General features: G+C 37.7%; 1 protein-coding gene across 6 annotated transcripts in view; it reads right to left on the minus strand.

Moving 5' to 3' along the window:
• The window catches only part of LRRC34 (leucine rich repeat containing 34), a 50,911-nt gene that overhangs the window by 11,530 nt on the left and 25,798 nt on the right, over positions 1–13,583 (minus strand). For 4 of the 6 annotated variants that reach the window (XM_056807392.1, XM_056807395.1, XM_056807397.1 and 1 more), the window contains exon 12: positions 2,032–2,126. The gene's annotated coding sequence lies outside the window, so the exon portion shown is untranslated. The remainder of the gene's footprint in view (positions 1–2,031; positions 2,127–13,583) is intronic. The other 2 variants (XM_056807393.1, XM_056807398.1) reach the window with 1 other exon arrangement.

Raw genomic sequence — 13,583 nt, forward strand, 5'->3', positions numbered from 1 at the left:
CTTAACACATATCAAGAATTTTCTCCCAAGTTAAAACATATCATGCAGTATGTAATTCTACTAGATTTAAGACCTATTTTATTATACAATGAAGACTGCCTATATCAACTCACCAGAAACTTGGAATTTGGGCACAGATACATCTATAGGTTAATCGTAATCTCAGGGTGTCAAAGTAGGAAACCAACAAGGTTGGGGTGATTTCTCCATATAAAGTAACTTTCTACTCTCCTTTAAAAACTAGAGCAGGGGGCAGCTGGGTAGCTCAGTGGATTGAGAGCCAGGCCTAGAGGTGGGAGGTCCTGGGTTCAAATGTGGCCTCAGACACTTCCCAGCTGTGTGACCCTGGGCAAGTCACTTCACCCCCATTGCCTAGCCCTTACCACTCTTCTGCCTAGGTAAGGGTTTAAAAAACAAACAAACAAAAAATAGAGCAGATTAAAATGACATGGTTCATGATCCAGCAATCATTTAGCTTCTGGACTAAGGATGTAATTACAATGTGTGGAAAACATGAATTTTTTTTTGAGAAGGGTTAAAGATAAAAGTTTCCTGGGAATAACTGTGGGGACCTGAAAATGATTTCTTTCTTAGGATTACAATGAGGTATACTGCAGCTATATTTCTGAATCAGCAGAGCTGGGGGAAAAGCATATTAAAAAGCAAACTGTGAAGCAGCTAGGTGGCTCAGTGGATTGAGAGTCAGGCTTAGAGATGAGAAGTCCTGGGTTCAAATTTGACTTCAGACACTTTCTTTGTGGCCCTGGACAAATCACTTAACCTCCACTGCCTAGCCCTTACTACTCTTGTGCCTTAGAACTAATACAACACAGTATTAATTTTAAGAAGGAAGGTAAGGGTTTAAGGAAAAAAGGAAAAAAAAGACATCAGACATTTTCCATTATGCTAGTTTTGCTTTTATTCTTTCATTCCTTGATAGGATTGGGAGGAGAAATGGTGGGAAATGGAAATATTATAATAGAGGTAGTTGTGGTTTAATGGACAGAGAGAGCTTTGATGAAAAGGACTGAATATAGAAAGAAAAATGTGGTAAACCAAACAGTGATTAGTTTTGAAAAAGTTTTCTTGCCACCATTGAACATTAAATTTTGTTCAAGGAAAAAATTTTGTTAGATAGTGGGTTGAAATAATACTCAGGTTGGAAAACTGCAGGCCAGAAATTGTCAGTAGCCTATGAAGTTAAGGATTAGAAGAAATATTCAGAATTCATTTCTTTTAGTCTTATTTAGACATCTTCCTGGAAAATCTAGGAATGGGAAACACTTCTTTTAAGATCCTGCCAGTAGGAAAAAGTGAAGCCAGGGCCAGGGGAGTACAAGCATGCTGGTGAATGGGTGTAGAAATTTTAGGAAGCGATGGTCCATTGATAAGGACAGCCAATCATTAATAGCCAAATTTTACTGAATTAAATAGGTATAATTTTAATAAGCAGTAATTGTTAAAAGTAAAACCAATTCCTGGGAAATCAGTGAACGATAAGACAAATTTTTGAAATCAGAACCAAAAATACTAGGTTTTATTTCTACAAATGTGACCAAAAACATTTGGCTGCTTTTAACTTGCATTAGTTTTTTTTAATAAGTATTTTTCATACCTTTTATTTTGAAAGAGACTAGATCTATAATTGTATTGGTATAGGGAACTTCCAGGTGAGAAAATGTCTTCTGCCAATGCAGACCAACCCTTTCTTTATATCTTAGCAAATTGCCAAGAGCGCCAAGGAGATTGGGTGACTTGCCCTTGTTCACCACAGCAAGTTGTCCCAGTTTCAAGGCCAGCTCTCTGTCTGTTCTAACATAGCTGCCTCTCAGTTGCCTCTGTTTTAATATCACCTACATTTCTCACTATTTCTGTTCCCAGGTCTTCCAAGGAACCAAAGAATAAAAGCAAAACCAACATATTGGAAAGTGTCTGATGTTATATGAGATGTCCCATACCCATCATCCCCCATCTCTGCAAAGAGGAGGTTTTTTCATATACCTTTTTGGGGCATCTGTGGTTCTTACTTACCCGTACCTGTACTGTCCCCCTGCAGCTGTTACTTTCACGTTAATCTGTAGACAGTATACTTGATGGAGTCAGTATATAAGACCCAATAGAGAGTTCTATGCAGCCATAAAAAGAAAAGAAAAGCAAGCCTTATAATCATCATGTCTCATTCTGTAAATATATAACCCCCCTTTTTCATTGTCTGCAAAAAGCGGAGAAATCAGCTGAATTTATAATCTTGATTTTACTTTGATCAAAAGGGAGGTGTTGAGGTTATAAAAGATTTCCATGATGAAAGTACCCAAGCTTTAGAACTTTAGTGAGACTGCATACTAAAGGGTTTGTAAAGGAGCCATTTTTTCTTAATGAAACCATCCATCTCCTGTGAAAAGAAAGGGCTGGTAGTTGTCTGAACAGGACCCTGCAAGAAAACCTGAAATAAAAATGGGAAAGCCATGATAAGTGGAGATTTGATCCTACAGACTGTGCAGGGCTGTGGGACAAGAGCTAGATCTGGAATTGGAAGAGGCTAGGACAAGTCATTTTACTAGTTTGAGCCTATTTCTTTATCTGTGAAATGGAGCCAATAGGATTTGAAGTGCTTTATGTAAAATGTTTTACAAGCCTTACAGGACTTTATAAATGTCTACTGTCATACCTCTTAAGACTATTAAAAAATTAGAGTGGGGGGCAGCTGGGTGGCTCAGTGGATTGAGAGCCAGGCCTAGAGATGGGAGGTCCTGGGTTCAAACCTGGCCTCAGACACTTCCCAGCTGTGTGACCCTAGGCAAGTCACTTAACCCCCATTGCCTAGCCCTTACGGCTCTTCTGACAGTATTGATTCTAAGATGGAAGGTGAGGGTTTAAAAAAAAAAGAAATTAGGGGTTTTAGTAAATACTAATTAAGTGCCAGTTGTTCTGTGTAGGGCCTGGTACTGGGTATTCAGTTCAATATAAACAGGATCTTAGAGCTTGACCTAAATGAAGTCCATCTCCCTTATTTTACAGATGATTAAATTGAGGTCTAGAGGTGTTAAATGACTTTAACAAGTTAATTAAGTGGCAGTGTAAGCTCTCTGACTCAAAATAGGGCTTTTACTTCTGCATTATCTTGAATATTCTCATGCAGATTAGAATGTTACATAGGAAAATCGATGTTATAAGAATTGGAGGGATTTCGGGGGGAGCTGTGGATAGATGGGGAAAGGTTTCATGGATGTGGCGTTTGAGCTGGGCTTTAAAGAAACAGGATTAGCATTTCAGAAGGGTAAATGATACAGGGATAAAGTCAGAGAGGCCAAGATGAAAGTTGTTGAAGACAGTGAAAACTTGGGATATCCTCTAAGTTTTACATCATGCTTAAGAGAACAATAATAAACAAGAGACTTTAAAAATTATGTTGCAAGAAGGTTGCCATCAACTGATAATACATTTTTTCTCATACATTATGAAAAAAAACTAGTTGGCTTTAGATTCAAAAGACCTATTCTGTTCTGTCATTACCTGTGCAATCTTGAATAATCATGCGACCACTTGCACATATTATCCTATACCAGACACTGGGCTAGCCACACAAGATACAAAGACAAAAATGAACAGGCCCTGCTTTATGGAGCTTACATTCTATTGTATGAAGCAACTTTTGCCTAATAAGAGTTTGTACAATGTAAGCAAGTCACTTAACTTTTGGGGACCTCAGTTTCCTTTTATGTAAAAGATGACTGGACTGGATCTCCTCTAAAGCTTCTTCTAGTCCCAATTCTGTTTGCAGTCTGCATCAGTGCAGGAGAGCCACCCACATATTTGAAATAATGGATCTCTTGAAGTATGGTGCTACAGTATTAAGAGTTTTATATAACATTTGCTCACAAAGTAAATATCAGATGGCAAAACTAGCAGAAGGATCAAAGTCGAGGATCACCATTATTCCAGGACAAAATTCTTATACCACCTACCAGGGTTTTCTTCTCATCTGGATAGATGGGCCAAAAATTAACTCCAGACTGTGGGCCACAGAATGATTTGGCAAGACAGACTCATTTTACATTCCCTTACACTAGCCTCAGGCTACTACTAGGTTTGGCTTTGTTTTTGGGAAATCCTCAGCTTGAATGATTTTCTGAGATCTTAAAATGATGTGACTTTTGTGAAAAGGAAATTTATGACAATTTGTTTTTATTCATCCTTGCTTAAAACAACTGCTTAAGAAATGTTGGTTGAATTGTCTAAAGAGATTCTAAGCAGAACATGATTCTGATCAGAAGGATAACTCGGAGGTCATCCATCCTTAAGTACGATTCTCTGAAATGGGATACTGGTGGCAATATGAGTTTATACTTGGGTGCTTCCACTCTTCAGATATTCCTTTTCTTCTTTCATTGTCTTATTTTCTCTCCTTTACTAGTAGCTATCCAGGGAAATTAAGGAAGGAATACATCATGTCCTTGGTAACCTAGCTGAAGGGTACAAAATGTCAATTTTTGCTAAAGAAATCCTATTCAAAAGAAATTTACAGATTTTGTATGGTTCAAGGTAACAGATCATTGCACTTATGTGTACCTCCGCCCCATTCTCTTCACTCTGAAATAGTGTAATATTTATGCAATTCCATGAATAAAATGCAGTATACAACAGGAGCACACATAATGGGATCTTGCATTTTTGACATCTCAGTTAATTGTGTGATTGTGAAGACTGAAGATTTTGGGCACAGTAACAGAATTTTAAGAGTTGGAAGGGACCTTCGAAGCCATTTAGCCCAATCCATACTTGGACAAGAATGTTCTCCAAAACATAACCAATAAGTCATCAGCTTTTACTTGAAGACTTCTGATGAGACAATGTGTTTTGCTCTTGGGTGACTGATGGAAATTTTTCCTCATTTCCTTGCAATTTTGACCCACTGCTTCTAAGCTAGGGCTGGACTATTCTGATTGGTGACTGAGTGAACAGCATTAAGTCCTCTATTTTTAGGTGGCTCCAAATCAGATCATCCAGACCCTGCCTCATGTCCTGTCCATCTTATCCTCAAGAAGCTGGATGAAGCAGTGGCTGAAACCCACCTTGGAAAACTGAATGTGATGCTGATAAAGCTGACAGAAAAACAGTCCCAGCAGCTGGGCCTCCCTGTAGAGGGCTCCTTCAAGTCTGACCACCACCCTACTGAATCCTGGCCAGCCCAAAGGCTCCAACAGACCAACCACAGCTTCTTGCCTATCCAGTCCCTCCTGCAAAGAGCAATAAATGGCATCTAGGTTAAAAAAAAGCAAATGGTCCAGTATTATCCCCCAAATAGATGCATCTGGAGAACAGCACCCTGTGGGCAATCATTCTTCTGCTTGACTTGCAGTATGTTTTCTGTGTGTAACTGTAGTGTGGCAAAAAAAAAAAATCCTGGACTTGTTTAAATCCTATCCCGGACATGCAAGAAAACCACCTGCACTCTGTTGGCCTACTTCGTCATCTGTAAAATAAAAGTGATACCTGTTGTGCCTAATTTACAAAGTGGTTATAATCATAAAGTGAATTCAAGTATGGAAGGCCCTCATAGACCTGAATGGGTTGTGTCAGCATCCAGGATCATTATCCTGACCCTGGCAAATATCTTTCTTTCGCAAATCTGTCTAATGATAGACCCTGGGACCAAAACCCCTTTTCCTCTTACCCAGTCTCTGCTGAGACCCCACCACCACCCCCCTCCTTCCTCTAGCACCTGCCCGAACCTGGGACAGAAACTGCCACGATAGCAACACCTGGCAGAACATCAGGACTTTGCTGTCAGGTCTATACAAATGACCTCCTGCATCACTGACCACTGTGCCTGGGAGCTTCCCACCCCAGGGACCAAGGTTCCCAACCTCCTTAGGGCTGTCCTAGCCACTGAACCCAAGTACCTCAACTTTAAACCTTTACCTTCCACCGTAGAATCAGTACTATGTATTGGTTCCAAGGTAGAAGAGGAGTAAGGGCTAGGCAAGGGGGGGTTTAAGTGATTTGCCCAGGGTCACTCAGCTAGGAAGTGTCTGAGATCAGATTTGAACACAGGGCCTCTAGTCTCTGGGCCTGGCTCTCAATCCACTGAGCCACCTAGCTGTTCCCCTGCCAAGTACTCCAACTTTGATAAGAGATAACACAGGTTACCTCATCTCAGATTGTCACCCAAGAAAAGATTGCCCCTTCCCCCCATGCTCTTCCTTCCCCCTTCCTCCTTCCCCTTCTTCCAATTGAGCCTTGCTGCATTACTCAGTCTCTCTGTCTCATTTGCCTCAGGTTGGTCCCCTGTCAGTCAGGTCTGACATCTTCCTATTTTATGCCTGCAATTGTTTTCTTGGTGGTCTTACTTCCCTCTGTGCTTATCCTGAGCTCTGGAAATAAAGATGTAACGTGCCCCATAAAACACTGGTCCTTGTTGCCTTTGGCTATTTGAGGAAATCAATACCATCTCATAGTGTAATTCTTTTCTTCTCCTCTGATCCTTCCATTTTAATAACAATTTCTTCATTTCTTCCCCTGACCTATAGGATGAATATCAGTAGTAATATAGTTCAGTTCCCCTTACACAGAGAATATTGCCCCTTATGATCTGGTGCTGAACCTGCCTTTGAAATCTTACAGTCTGTAACTGCAGCTTAATGGTTGTAGGAAGTCTGAGACGACAGGACTCGAAGCACCGTTTGCCCCTTGTCTACTACTCCACCAGTGGTCCACCCAGAGATTCTGTTCCTGTCTGTTTTATGAGTCACCACAGCCAAAGTTTAGCCTTTAGTCTGTTGCTGGAGTTGAATCCTCTCCTATTCATTTTCCTCCTCCTATTGCTGAAGTCCTTCCTAGCTTGCAAGAATCTACCTGAACTTGCATTCCATTGGCGTTGCCGTTGAAAACTGGCATCACTTTGGGTCCCAGGGAGGGAGATGTCAAAGGAAGACATTAGTGAAAGATAACATGAAATGAAGCTGTGCTGTTAGTAATTTATCTGGGTTTGATTTTGGAGTACATGCACTGTGGGTGTTCTGGAGAAAGAAAAGCAGCTTTGGAACTAGTGTGAGAAGTCTAACAATTCTACTGTTGAGACATGAACTTAATTGTGACGGGGGGATTGAATTGTAATTCTGGGATAGGAGATGGATAGGTAAAACATTAAGCATTTACTACTTATCGGTCACCATACTAAGTGCTGGGGATATTTTAAAAAAAAGGGCTCTACCTTTAGGGACGGTGACATTCAAATGGGGGAGCACAGCACTTCTGAGGAGCTGGAAAGGGTGGATTACTCATTGGCACAGCATGGAAATGGCTAGAAATTTAGGGGGAAAGCGATAGCAAGGATGTTTGGTAATATTTGGATATGAAAATATTTTTTAGCTGTGCTTGAATATCATCGTAATTTTTACACGAACAGCATTTCAAAAAATGAAACGCACTACCCAGAATGATTTGAAATGTGCTTAGTTTGACTCTTGAGGCTGCCTCATCAAACCTCTTCCAAAAAAACTGATTGGGAAATCCATGGGAAAGTCAGTGTGGTTTTTACCAGCCCAGGAAAGCTTAGGGAAATGAGTCTATGACACACAACAGTCTTAAAGAGAGCTAAGGCTAGGCAATAGGGCAGAAAGCTCTCTGGAATAAGATCCCAGGGGCTCCCTGAACTAGCACAGGAAGCAGGAATGGGTGCCATCTGGCAGTTCTGTGTGCCCTAGTTATAGGTAATGAATAAGTTCAGAAGCAAACAGTAACTGTTCCAGTCTCTAGCCCAAGGTGGAAACCTGTAGTAGAAAACCAAGGCAGAAATCCTCTATTCACTTGCAGTCTCCCAGCAGGCTTATAACAGCTGTCTCTGGTGGCAGTCTACTGAAACTCCCAACCAAGGATAAGCCAACAGACCCACAGTTGAGTCAGGAACTTGCAGAACTTGAAGAGGAGGACAGTAAGCAGACTATAGATTAGATGATTTCACATTGGGGCAGCAGGCCCCCTCTTCCTGCTAGTGAAGAAAAAAAGCAGGAGGTAAAAGCTCCAAGCTAGACATTACCCCCCAAAGAAATGCTATTTATAATAGGGAAATTCAAGAAAAAACCCCAAAGTAGAATGACTAAAACATCTACAAACAAAGCCTCAAAGAACAATGCAGCTTGAAAACAAGTTCAAGAATTCTTGCAAGAATTAAAAGTTTTAAAAAGAGCTAAAAAAAAAATTCTTAACCAAGTGAGAATAGTGGGGAAAATGGGTGAAATAAGAGCTATGGAATAAAGTATAAAACATTACCCAAGAAAAGACTTGAAAATTAAACTATTAACTTGATTATTAACTTCAATTAACTTCAATTCAATTAACTTGAAAATTAAAATGGATTTATAAAGAGGAGTTATTGAAAAGAAAAAACAAAAAAGAAACTGAAAGGACAAAAATTAGAAAAAAGTGAGATATCTCAAAGCAAAAAACAACTAACCTGGAAGATGAATTGAGGAGAGAGAACTTAAGAATCATTGGACTACTTTCAAAATCATGACCTAGATATCATATCTTAGGAAGTCCTAAAAGAATATTGCCCCGATCTCTTAGAATCAGAGAGTAAAAAGAAATTGCAAGAATCTAATGGTCCCTTCATGGAAGAAATCCCTAAAAGAAAATTACCAGGATTATTTTAGTCACATCACAGTCCTGATTTCAGGTAAAAAAAAAATACTGCTTGAAGCCAAAAGAATGAACTTAAGTTCTATGAAACCATATTAGAGAACACAAGATTTAGCAGTTTCTAGAAGGCAAATTTATCTAGTATCATAACCAAGAATAATTTCCTGTGAAAAACAAGGAGGAAAAATGGATCTTTAATGAAACAGGACTTCTAAGCATTCCTGATGAAAATCCTGGAGCTTTATAGAAATTTTACATGCAAGCACAAGAGTCAAGAGTTCCAAAGTTAAACATGAATGAGCAATCATGAGACATTTAAGCGATGTTTACATTGTTTATGGAATCATGATACACTGTTCTTTAGTGGGAAAGATGATACATGTATACCCAGAGAGGGAGTCTAGTACGATGAATTTTTTCTGTTATGTTTTGGTGATTTTAATAAAAATGGAGAGAATGAGAAAGAGGAAATCACTGGGAAAAGGGGGGGAGGAAGAGGAAGCAGGGGAAGATTTACCTTATATAAATGGGATACAGAAGTAGTTTTTGCAGCAAGCAAGTAGAGGGAAAGTAGGCAGTACTTGATCTTCTGTTATAAGAGAGAATACACAAAGTTGGGTACATAAATATATTTCACCCATCAGGGAAATTGGAGGGAAAAGTCTTAAGGGAAGGAAAGAGAGAATAAGAGAATAGAAAGGATAAGTCAAGGGAATAGTGAAAAGCCAAACAAATTCTTAAGCAGGGGCCTGGAGAAGAATTAAGAGAATAGGATGAAAAAAATAAACAACAGTCATAACTGAATGTGAATAAGATCAACTTACCCCCATGAAATAGCAGATAGATTAGAAATCAACAATATGTTATTCACAAAAAAACCCTCAATTGAAACAAAGCTACACAGTTAAAAAGAGGGGCTAGAGCGGAATCTGTTATATTTAAGCTGAATTTAAAAAGCCAAAAGTAGCAATCATCATTTTGGACAAAGCAAAAGCAAAAACAGACCTCATTAAGGGAGATAAACAGAAACTACATTTTGTTTAAAGGTATATATGATAGTGAATTAATATTAAACACATGTATCCAATGGCAAAGCATCTAAATTCCTAAGTGAAAAAAGGTAAATGAATTATAGAAAGATATAAAACATTTTATTTATAATAAATAAAAGGAATATAAAGTAAAAATATAATGTGGGGGAGACTCCAGTTTACTCCCTCTGAGACCTAACAACAAAAATAAAACAAGAAAGAAGTCGAGGACCTAAACAAACTTTAGAAAAGTCAGTTGTGATATCCCTCTTAGTAATACTGAATAGGAAAAGGAAGGACTATTATACCTATTTTTCAGCTATTCATAGCATCTTCACAAACAATTAACCATATAAGTAGGGCTCAAAAGCATTCTAAACAAATGCAGAAAATCAAGAATATTGAATACATAATTTGCCAGTTATGCAATAGACGTTACATTCAATAAAATTCCATTGAAGATTTTAAAAGTATTGGGAATTAAATTCTAAAGAGTGAATAGGTCAAAGAATAAATTAAAAATGACCAATAATTTCATTAAATATAATGACAACAATGAGAACCCACCAAAATTAGATTCAGGCAAAGAAATACTTGAGGAAATTGATGTGTCTAAATGCTTTTTTTTTTTTTGAGAGAGCATACTATTTTATTTTATTTTTTTGGTCAATTTCAAACATTCCTTGGTTACAAAAATCATATTCTATTCCTCCCTCCTCTCCCCCCGCCCTTCCCATGGCCAACATGCAATTTCATTGGGTATTACATGTGTCCTTGATCAGAACCTATTTCCATGCTGTTGATGTTTGCATTAGGATGTTCATTTAGGGTCTATATCCCTAATCATAACCCCCTCCAACCATGTAATCAAGCAGTTGTTTTTCTTTGGTGTTTTTACTCCCACAGTTTTTCCTCTGAATGTGGATAGTGCTCTCTCATACATCCCCCCGGGTTGTTCAGGGTCACTGCATTGTCACTAATGGAGAAGTCCATTACATTCGATTGTACCACAGTGTATCAGTCTCTGTGTACAATGTTCTGGTTCTGCTCCTCTCACTCTGCATCAGTCCCTGGAGGTCATTCTAGTTCACATGAAGTTCCTCTAGTTTATTATTCCTTTAAGCACAATAGTATTCCATCACCAACATATACCACAGTTTGTTCAGCCATTCCCCAATTGAAGGGCATCCCCTCATTTTCCAATTTTCCAATTTTTTGCCATCACAAAGAGCGCAGCTATGAATATTCTTGTACAAGTCTTTTTTCCTTATTATCTCTTTGGGGTTCAAACCCAGCAGTGCTACAGCTGGATCAAAAGGCAGACAGTCTTTTATCACCCTTTGGGCATAGTTCCAAATTGGCCTCCAGAATGGTTGGATCAATTCACAACTCCACCAACAATGAATTAATGTCTGGACTTTGCTACATCCCCTCCAGCATTCATTACTTCCCTTTGCTGTCATGTTAGCCAATTTGCTAGGTGTGAGGTGATAACTCAGAGTTGTTTTGATTTGCATCTCTCTGATAATAAGAGATTTAGAACGATTTTTCATGTGCTTATTAATAGGTTTGATTTCTGTAACTGAAAATTGCCTATTTATATCCCTTGCCCATTTATCAATTGAAGAATGGCTTGATTTTTTGTACAATTGATTTAGCTCTTTGTAAATTTCAGTAATTAGACCTTTGTCAGAGGCTTTTGTTATGAAGATTGTTTCCCAGTTTGTTACTTCCCTTCTAATTTTGGTTGCATTGGTTTTGTTTGTACAAAAACTTTTTAATTTGATGTAATCAAAATTATTGATTTTACATTTTGTGACTTTTTCTAAGTCTTGCTTGGTTTTAAAGTCTTTCCTTTCTCAAAGATCTGACAAGTATACTATTCTGTGTTCACCTAATTTGCTTATGGTTTCCTTCTTTATGTTCAAGTCATTCAGCCATTCTGAGTTTATCTTGGTGTAGGGTGTGAGGTGTTGATCCAGACCTAATCTCTCCCACACTATCTTCCAATTTTCCCAGCAGTTTTTATCAAATAGTGGATTTTTGTCCCAAAAGCTGGGATCTTTGGGCTTGTCATAGGCTATCTTGCTGAGGTCACTTACCCCAAGTCTATTCTACTGATCTCTAAATGCTTTCTTTGGGATAACAGAATAGGTCAGTTAATGGGCTATGCAGCTAAAAAAAATAGAAAATGAATAAATTAAAAATCTATGATTAAACAACAAAATAGGAATCCTGAAAAGCAATGGAAGTTCCACAAAATTCAAAACAAAAACATTAATAAAAGAGCTTTTTTGGGGTGGGAGGAGAAAACCAATCAAAATAACAAAGTAGATAAGCTATTAGCTCATTTGGAATAAGAATGAAGAAACCAGATTACTAGAATCAAAAATGAAAAAAGTTGAATTCACAACCAATGAAAGAGAACTTATTAGGATTCTTTTGCCTACCATATGCCAATAAAACTGACAATCCAAAGGAAGTGGATGAATATTTACAAAAATATGAGTTGTCCAGATCAACAGAGCAGGAAATAAAAGAGTACTTAGATAACCCTATATTATAAGAAGGAACTGGATTCAAGCCATAAATGAAACACCCCAAGGGGAAAAACACGCCAGGACCAAATGGATTTAAAAATTAATTATTCCAAACATTTAAATAATTCTAATACTACATAAACTTTCTAAAAATAGGAAAAGGAGAGATTATTTCCAAATTCCTTTTATGACGTTAAAGACATCCTTAAAGAGTCAAAGAAAAACTTCCAATATCTCTAAATGAATATCGAGGCAAGAAATTTAAATACAATATTAGCAAGGAGACTATAGCAAGATAATCACAAAGATCATATACTATGACCAGGCTGGATTTATGTCAGGGTTCAGAGGTGGTTGGATATTAGGAAAATTATAAACATTAATAGCAAAAACAAAAATTATATTGGCAAGTAAAATAATCATTTTTTGACAAGATCCAATGCCTATTCCCGTTTGTTTTTTAAAACATTAGAAAGCAGAGGAACAAATGGAACTTTCCTTAAAATTATAAGTAGTATAGAAAATCAAGAGTCAGCATTATCTGTAATGGGGATTATTAATTTTTCTAATGAGACTGGAGGTAAAGCAAGGATGCCCATGATCATTTACTTTACAAAAATCAAATGCTAGAAATATTAGCTATAAGAATAAGAAATTGCAGTATAGACAAAGTTAAAATGACCACTTTTATGCATGTGATGCTGGTTTCCTTGTGAAAACCCTAGTGAATCCACTCGAAAACTCCAACAACTTCGACAAAGTTGTAAAATAGAAAATAAACACAAAATCATCACCGTTTCTGTGTATTACTGACAAAATCCAGCAAGAAGCAATAGGAATTCCAATAGAAATAACTAGTCAGTATAGAATACTTGGCATCTGCCTGCCAAGACACACACAGAAACTATATGAACACAATTACAGAATATTTTACATAAATACAGACATCTAAATAATAGGACAAATAGAAATGACTTCTGGATTGGCAGAGCCAGCATATGACAGTACTATGAGTTAATTTACTTATTCCCTTCCATGGAAGTTGAACTAAAGGATTTTTTTAGAAGAAAATAAAATTCTGGTGGGATCAAAGGTGAAGAACTTTGGGTAAAATAATGAAAAAAGGTGGGAAGGAAGGAGGAATCTTGCAGTGCCGAATACCAAACTATCCCACAAGGCCATAACAACGAAAACAATTTGGTACCAGTTTAGAAATAAAGAGATTGATCGGTGGAATATATTGAGAATACAATCGAAAGAAGCAAAAAGTATAGTAACCTGATATTTTATAAACAAAAAACTTGGCAATTGGAGCATGAACTCATTCAACAAAACTTGGGAAAAATAGCGAGCAGTCTTGGAGAAATGAGGC

Source organism: Monodelphis domestica, chromosome 8 (genome assembly GCF_027887165.1).
Source record: "Monodelphis domestica isolate mMonDom1 chromosome 8, mMonDom1.pri, whole genome shotgun sequence".
Lineage (NCBI taxonomy): Eukaryota > Metazoa > Chordata > Mammalia > Didelphimorphia > Didelphidae > Monodelphis > Monodelphis domestica.